The sequence below is a fragment of the Glycine max genome, chromosome 4, assembly GCF_000004515.6.
Source record: "Glycine max cultivar Williams 82 chromosome 4, Glycine_max_v4.0, whole genome shotgun sequence".
Classification (NCBI taxonomy): Eukaryota; Viridiplantae; Streptophyta; class Magnoliopsida; order Fabales; family Fabaceae; genus Glycine; species Glycine max.
Window position 1 is genome coordinate 11,369,676 of NC_016091.4, and position 8,751 is coordinate 11,378,426.

The 8,751-nt window shown below is 37.0% G+C and overlaps 1 pseudogene; it reads right to left on the reverse strand.

Moving 5' to 3' along the window:
* Positions 1-584: 584 nt before the first annotated feature.
* LOC100815209 (probable sucrose-phosphate synthase 4) lies at positions 585-7,867 on the reverse strand (annotated as a pseudogene).
* Positions 7,868-8,751: the final 884 nt, after the last annotated feature.

The following is an 8,751-nucleotide window of genomic DNA, read 5'->3' on the forward strand; positions in this document are numbered from 1 at the left end:
TTGTAAACAATATACTCACACATAAACATTTATTCCTTTAACAACAATGATGTTAATAAATTGAATATGTATTACATTTATTCCTTATAGAACATTTATTCCTTTAACAACAATGATGTTAATAAATTGAATCATGCTAGTTCACCTACTAAATTTATGTTCATCCAATACTTGAATCTTATTTGCTGGGGTTGTTTAATCTCATGCACAATGCCAACTTCCTCTGCAATTATTCATTTTCCCTTTCAATTTAAAAAACAATGCTTCACGGGCATAGATTTCTAACGTTTTAGTAGTCACAGTTACGAGGAGTGGATCAAGGAAGAGTTCAAAGTTGTTACCTTATGTGATCAACTTCACAAGAATGAGCAATTAACGAGAGTATTATTGATGCTACTTTTGTTAATGATATGTTATAATGCAGGTTGCAATTCCCTTGTAGTTTCTATTGCATCTTGGAGAGACAAATCACGTTGGAGATGTATTTGTTGTATATTATTGAAGTTGTGGTATACCTTCTAGTATATGGTATTTTTTTTCCTCTCTTGACTTGTAGTCCTTTTTAAGTTCATGGATGATGAAAATTAGAAATAGTTACCAAAACAGAAATCATGATACTTTGAGATGCTCCAGAATTGCTGAAATATCACACAATCCTCATAGCTCTTCTCTGCATAGATAATGTTGGGGCTATCTTGGGATAACACATCTTCTCTTTTGTAACTCTCTTCACTGCGAAGAAGCCTTTCACTGCCATATTCAACAGCCCCCTTTAAAACAAGTGTCTTCTGTATGTCAGACACTAGTTCTTCATAATCCGTGTCACCTTTTTCTCCCACAAATACAACCACTTTGGATAGATCAATTCCCCACTTAACTGACAGATACCTAAATTCTTAGACAAGAACAATGTCATAAGGTCATTTATTTTACATCTACTTTTATGTACATTTGAAGTTCCTACATATAATGTGTTGGGAAGAGTCAATTATGTTCCTGACCTTAGTGCTTGTTTTCTTGAAGCAAACAATGGTATCACATTTAATCTCAATCCTGCATGTGTATAGACCAGGTTACAGCGTAAGCCTCTCATTCGCAACCTTTGGCGAAGCTCATCTATCTTCTGGATCTGCGATTTGTCATCTTAAATAACTTACAACATTTAAAAAGTTAAATTGTTCACTTGATTCTTATAGTTGTCTTTAAGTTTTAATCCCTGCAAGAGAAAACTGTAAGTTTTAGTCCCTATACATATATACATAAATTGATAAAAGTTGTGTTTTGGTTCTTACTCCGTAGCACTAATACCAAAGAAGAATTTTTGGCAATATAAAACCTCTACAAAAACTTTATGACGGTGATAAATCACTACAAAAAATTCTGTAGGGACTAAAACCTAAAATAGGAACAACCGAACAACTATAAAGACCAAGTGAATAGTTTAACCTTCAAAAATGTTCATCAAAGAGGTACCTTTTTCAACAAACAAGACAGGTTCAGGTTTCTTTAGGAGCAAGTTATCTTACCATGGCTCCTGGTTTCACACTATAGGAGTAGCACCTTGAACTGCAAGCACTAGCATACTCTACGATGTCATTCTCCTCTCCATCATCAACTTTAGCAAACCTCGGTATTGTTGATCTAATATTCTCACCTGGCCATGCATACTCAGCATAGGCCTCATAATCAGTATAAGCCATTAAATCTTTCCATGGATAATACATTTCACTTCCACCGTTGCAAACCACAACATCAAATTCTTCCATGTTCACTTGGAAGTTGTTCAATGCTTCAATTGTCTCTTGAAAACTTAAACCAGTTTGCAACATCACACCAACCCTGCCTGATCTGATGCCCGGTCGTACGACTTTCATCACATTTATGACAACTGCCTGAAAAGCCTCCTCGGCTATATTTCCATCACTATCATAACAATCAGCAGCTACCATAACTAGCCTTTGCCTCCTACCAGGAAAGTAACAATTGGCATTAGAATTGCCAGTGGAAGAGACCCTGCACATGATTGCTTCAATAATTTGCTTCTGCCTTGCTACAGGGTCCATCTCTCCATTCAGCTTGGAGTCTCCTTCAGTGGAGAATCTAAAAGAAATGTCTTATACATCTCTCAATGAGTCACTTATTCATTCTTCAGCAATTGGTGTAATTTCCAAGTGGGATGTGGAGCGAGAGTTCCTGCCATACTCAACATGGGAGAGGTAGTTGCGGCAATGTTCAGGCCAAGAAAACCGATGGATGCTTTTTAGGCCATTTTTGCGGCATTCTAGCCAAAGATTTTTGTCTGCAACAAGCTTTAACAGTGCTTCTTCTATCGATTTGTGGTCGTGTGGATCAATCAAGAGTCCATTGTTGAGTGCTTGCAATCATTAGATGCAACACATGGTAGTAAACAAGTATGATTAAATTAAATAGGAGGTTGCTAAAGTGTTGTTAATGATAACCTTGACTATGAATTGACTAATTGTCTGTAAATATGAAATATGCAGTAAGTGAAATGTAAAAATATCACAAAAAGGATTTATAGTATACCTTCAGAATATCCACTGGCCCTCCATTTTTTGTTGCAACAACAGGTAAACCATAAGCTACAGCCTGTAGCGTGGGAGGAACAAGGAAGGTCATGTAATTTTCATATTTTTCACATAATTGACTTCTGTAAATCATAATTCATAAGTTGATTGCCACTGAGCCTATTATCTACCTGAAATAATAACAGCTTGAGGTTTAGTGGTTACCTCGATCAGTGTGAGACCAAATGGTTCCATCAGGGTTGGGTTGATAAAACTCCCTTCAAGAGATAAAAACACCATGTGTTACTGTTAGCAAATATAATATTCAAAAAAGAAAAGGCAGTTACAGTCAGCTAAACTATTGAGACAATAATTAATACTTGTAGATTTGATTATTTAATAAATGAGTTTAATAGGATTGAGAACTAAGCTCCACCTATTTTGCATTGAAGTTTTTATACTACCATCAATGTAATATTAGCCTAGTTTCTTTGCTTTGTCTATCAAGTTGAAAGATAGTATTTATCATTTAATGACTTTGTACAAAGAATAGACTAGATTTCACATCTTATCAAAGTCAATACAAAATCAGGCGTTATCAATTTTTCTTCAAAGAATGCACTTTAGTCTTTACAGCCAGACGATATATTTCTAGAACTTCAGATTGCTTATGATGCTTGGGATAAGCCACTTAACCATACAAATCATACTTGTCAATGAGTTTGAGCACCATGGTAAGAACAACAGAGCTGTTGTTAGACATTTCTTCAATGTCATCTCTGTTGCCAAGTATGAGGGTCTGTTATAAAAGCAGAAATATATTGCTTGATCACAAGCTGATAATCATATGATATGGCAAATCTGCATGTTTTCAAAATATAAATGGAAAATTCACCGAGTTAGCTAGTTTTCTTAGGGTCTGGCATTCCCCAAAAGCCTTGAGCAAATTCATGACATTTTTCTTCGGGTCAGGATAGGACAGGGCTAGTATTGTTGGTTTGTGAGGATTTGTGAAAAATCTCATTATCTGCATGGGCACATCATAACTCATCTTGAGATACAGGTATAAATATTTAAGGAGAAAAGGTTATAATTCTTTATACATTAAATAATCCCTCAATTTTTTTATTCTCAAAAGCATTGATCACAATATTTACAAGTACAACCAATCTAAAACTCAATATATTGAAGTAATAATAAAAAAACAAAAAAAAGTTCATGCTGAAGTTTTTTTTTAATATTAGCTAGAATTTTTTCATTGGTTCTGCTTTATAAGCAATGTGCTCATGCAATGCAAGAATTGCTCTAGTGAAAAGATGGTAGTTGTAGGGAAGATTTTAAGACCTCAGACCAAATTGGAGGCAAGTTCCTTTTGCTTTGAGCTCTGTCAGATCCAATGAGTGTGAGTTGAGGTCCCCCTCACCTTCCACCGAGTCTTGTGTTGTGGCATAGCTGAAGTCCATGCCTGGAGGAATTACCTGATGACAAGATTCAGCAGGACACACACTTAAGCATATGTGAACATTGTTTGAAAAGAAGATAGTGACATTTGTGCATACCACCATCCTTGACATGTGTCTTCCAAGGCAACTCACTCTGCGTCTTCTCCTGACCCTAAGCTTCCTCTCCAACTTGAGATCAAACCCATCATACAGTCCCCATTGCTCTTCAATCTCTTGCCTTGTGCTAGTGACAACCATTTCAGTAGCATCCACACCTAACTCCTCAGCCTCAATCCTCCTCATGATCTTGTAGGTTGCATTTATGGCCTCCCTAGAGAGCCTCCCTTGCATCAACAATTGCTCAAACTTGTTCCGGCCTAACGAGTGGCCTGAGAGCACCATAGGCACATTTAATGCACCTGATAAGTGTGCTGCTACCTCCCCAGCATCAGCATAGTGACCAGGGATAACATAAGGCCATGTTGGCTTCCCACCATTCACTTGCTCCCCTAAAACTCTTGCCATGTTAACAATGTGACTTAGAGCCATCCACAAATTCAGGCAAGTGAGGCCAAAGTGATTCTTTTGGTATGTACCTGCAAAAATCAAATGTGTTGTACTAATCAAGATCCATTTTATGACCATACCCCGAATGGAAACTCACGCGTGGTAATTACTTATCACGATGTCCACATGGAAGACGAATGATGTATGCTTCCCCACAGTCACTGCCATCAGAGGGGCATGACAACATCTCAATAGGCTCTCCATAGCCAGAGTCCACTTCTACTGGTGAAGCTATTTGTCTAGTCAATAGATCAACACGGTAAATTCCTTTTGTGTTGGCTAGAGCACGAGCAAGTTTCACTACATATTTCACCTGAAATTAATTGATCAGTCATGGCCGCTGAGGACATAATTCTCCTGTCACAATTTGCCAATATGTGTCTAGAGAAAAAAAAAAGCAGGAAACGCTTTATTATGCTTAAGTTTGGTTCTTAACAAGGCATAATGTTATAGGACAAAAAGAAATGCTATTGGTAACACAGTCTTTTTAGCATGTTCTTTTTTTTTTTGCTACATCATCACAGGTTTTTTATTATTATTGGTTAAAGTTTATTAAAAATCATCAAAGTTTGTATGTATCATTTTGTATTTAATGAATTTCACTCATAATTTTGTACTAGTTTATACTTATCAATAAATTTTAATCCATAAAAAAAATATATTAGAAGAAGTGTGTTACTCAGGGTGTTGCTAGCCCTCCTGGATAATTTGTTGTACCCAAAATGAAAATTGACCCATGAAATACAAATATAGTAGCAAAACAAATAGGTACTTGACCACCAGTATCAGAATCTCTCCCAAGTTCCACATTTTCTCCTCGTACCAAACCATGAATACTACAGTGATAACATTAAAACTGTAAAAATAATAGGCAAAATTGCACTTTTGGTCCCCCAATTTTACCCCAGTTTCGGATTTGGTCCCCCTATAATTTTATTCACAAAGTTGGTCCCCCATTTTTGTAAATCGCTGCAATGTTGGTCCGGGGCGTCCCAATTGAACGTTGACCGTTAGCCTCAATTAGCCTCGGATGTTGATTGCCACGTGTCAACGTCTGATTGGTTTGATGGAAAGGCTTGGTTTTTTTTACCCTGTTGTGATGTGGTAAAAATTTGGTGACGTTGAGGATTTAACCTAGCCCTAAATGAAAACCCTAAAACATGAGTTATATGCAATCCCTAACCCTAAATTTGATTTGTGCTTCATCGTGTTCGTATGGGTTATGGTTCAGCGACGTTGTTGGTGTGGAGGTTCGTTTTCTTCTTCGTGGGTGCGTCGTAGGCGTGGTTGGGTCATCGGCGTGGGTGGGTCGTTGGCGTCACTGCGTCGCTACGTAGTGGTTAACATTCAAGATTTTGTTATCCTCCGTAAACGGCGCCATGGAGAGGAGTTCATCATCGTACACCTTCGAGGCCCGAAGTCGCGTGTTGTGCCTCTATAACATAGAGGCTCCACTGGTGACATCGTGGACCGAGGATAATCCAGGAAGGCGTTTCTATTGATGTGGTCTATACAAGGTAAGGAAAAATAATTTCGTAAGGGGTTTGTTATAGGTTATTTGTTGATTCTTTTTGGATATTTTCGGCATGTAGATTACAAGTAGGAAAGGGTGTAATTATTTTAAGTGGCACAATCCAGTTGCCAACAGTCGTTAGAAGAAAATCGTGGTGGCATCGATGAAGAAAGTTGATGAATTGGAGTTGAGGGAAAAAGATTTGCAAAGCAGGATCAAGGACATGAAGAGGAAGGAAAATTTTTTAGGGATTCTTTTGGTTGTGTGTTGGGTCTATCTTTGCTTGTTAGTATGTGTATTATGTATCCGAGGTCTGTAATTTGGTGTTGGTGGTATGCAAGTCAATAAGTTGTTGTCATTTTGTAATTAGTTAGGAAGAAAGTGATGTTGATGAATTGGTATGTAATGAAATAATATTTATAAAATAATATATTCCTCAATGTACAATTGTGGAATATGCCTAAGTTTGTTGAATTGTGGAATTGTTGAATTGGTATGTTAGTAATTTGGCTGTGTTTTGAGAATTTAAGCTTGTGAATGTAATCAAATAAAGTATTGTGACTTGAATTTGAGTCATTTTGTTAAAAGGTACAGTGTTAAGGTTGTAGAGTGTTTTGTGTATCCTTAATTGCACCTAAATTAATGACACAATAAATGACAATCAACACCAACAAAGTAAAAACCAATTTGAAAATAGCTTAAATATAATAAAGGCAAATATTCTTCAGTAGCAACTCAAAGTAGTTGTTCCTGAATTGCAAGTTCAGGGCCTAATGAAGGTGATCATATAATACAACTGTAAACTTGCTTTCTGCCAAAATTCTAACAACACAAACTACCTAAATTCAACAAGGCATCCATAAAGTCACCATATTTGCAAAAAACAAGGCAGATTTAACATTGCAATAAAACATTCTTCATATTGTGGTTGCTTAGTTACAGCAACTGGTAACAAGTTAAAGAGTGCATTACAAAGCCTCTGAATTAAACATTCAGACAGAACTAGGTTCCTAAATTAATTACACCCAAAAAACAAGGCAGGTAAAACATTGTTGTGCCAAATATGTCCTTGGCTGGTCCCTTAGCTGATTCGTGATTGTTGTGTTTCGCTGGTGCTGTCACCTCGTTGATGTCCTGTAGATGGGGTTTGACTTATGCTTGGACCAATGTTTTGTTTCTTTGTTGCAACAGGGGTGGGACATGATGATTGTCTCTTCAAGTTCTGTCAAAATGTATAACCAAAATCATAAGAATGGTGAATGTAATTAGAATCTGTGATAAATGATATTTACAACACTTATGCAACTGAAAAGTACCTTATTTCCCCCTTTTGGAATGGTCCTATCTACAAATGTCTTTCCTTTACATGTCCTTCTATTGTGTCCAATTGCCTTACAATTTTTACACACTACTGATCTTAACTGTCTTAGCAGGTAGAGCTTTTTGGTAGACTCATCATTTTTCTTGTTCCTTGCTTTCTTTGGTCTTCCAGGAGCTCTCCTCATGACAGGTGGAAGCATCACTGGTGTCTGCAGAGGAGGCCATAAGTTGGGTCCATTGCATGGGTACACAATAAATGAATATGTGGTGAGCATAGTAGACTTCCTACCAAATGCAACAAGTACACATATTCAAATTAAAAAACCATGGTAAAAAAATAATAACATCACTGCAAGAAATTACATAAAACAACACCTGTAATAAGAGTTGACACTGAGTTCTGGTTCAACACCATTGATCCACATGCATGCTATGGAATGAGTGCATGGAATTCCAGTTAACTCCCACTTTCTACAAGAACATGTCTGTTGTTTAAGATTGACAACATATTTTTCCATGCCCTTTGACACCTTAAACAAAGACAGATCAACATCACCACACTATTGAGCCCGCCATGGTTCACATGCTTTTTTATTCTTTTCCATGATTTGCTGAATTTTAGGACAGATTGACCCCTCATACCTCATTAGGGTAGTCCTCAACTTCACAATTCTAGAACTTATGTAAAATCGAATTCCCTCCAATAGTGTAATAATTGGCTTATGTCTGTACTCCATTTTTACATTATTGAATGCCTCACACATGTTATTTACTTGAAAATCACACTTTGTGTTTACCTTAAAAGCAGACCTTGTCCAACAAGCAGGGTTTAACTTTTGCAAATCATTCCAAGCTTCTTCATCATAATTTTTAATCTGCAACATGGCTTTTTCCCAGTCAGGGGTAGTTGTTGCTCGAGCTGCCATCCACATCAACTCTTTCATGTGTGCTCCCGGATACTTCTTCTTCTAGTTACCATACAAATGTTTGACACACAGGCGATGTTCTACGTTTTCACCAAGCTCTTTGATTACCTCAACCAAACCCTGCAAAAAACAATGGACCAATTAAATGAAAGCCATAGTTGATATTAGTTCCAATTAAATATTTACCTTCTGCTGGTCAGAAATGAAAGCCCAAGATCCCTCTTGCATACCATCTAGGTCATCTATCAACAGATCAATAAACCACTTCCAAGATGAATAATTTTCAAATTCCACTATACCATAGGCAATAGGAAACATTTGATTGTTTCCATCTTTACCTACTGCAGTCAACAATTGCCCACCAAATTCTCCTTTTAGAAAGCAACCATCCAATCCTATCAACGACCTGCAAGTTGTTACAAATGCACTCTTACAAGCCTCCAGACATACATAAA